Source organism: Penaeus monodon, chromosome 15 (assembly GCF_015228065.2).
Source record: "Penaeus monodon isolate SGIC_2016 chromosome 15, NSTDA_Pmon_1, whole genome shotgun sequence".
NCBI lineage: Eukaryota > Metazoa > Arthropoda > Malacostraca > Decapoda > Penaeidae > Penaeus > Penaeus monodon.
In genome coordinates, this window is record NC_051400.1 from 36,617,303 (window position 1) to 36,617,706 (window position 404).

Sequence of the window (404 nt, forward strand, 5' to 3'; positions counted from 1 at the left end):
AAAAAAAAAAAAATCTTTATTTCTCGCCTTATAAAAAAAAAAAAATCGCTACAGAATAAAAGAAAAGTCTGCATGCGAAATTAATTCAAAATTCAAACTGTCTGTCCGCTACCCCTAGCCCCTCCCTTTTCCTTTAAAAAAAAATCCTTTTTCACTAATTTTGCCTATCCTCCATAACAACGACATTCCAGCGGTTGCCCGACACACACACACGCAAATACCTCCTTCCTCCTCGCCAGCCTGAACTGCTAACAATTCAATGGGAATAACTGGTTCAATTTTTCATACCTGTTTACATTACGAAACACAATGCCATGCTGGACAGTGAAGGCTCAACCGCTAGGTGCCACCGAGTGTGTGCGCGGGAAGATGGACGGCAGAGAAAGACTCGTTTTTCATCGGCG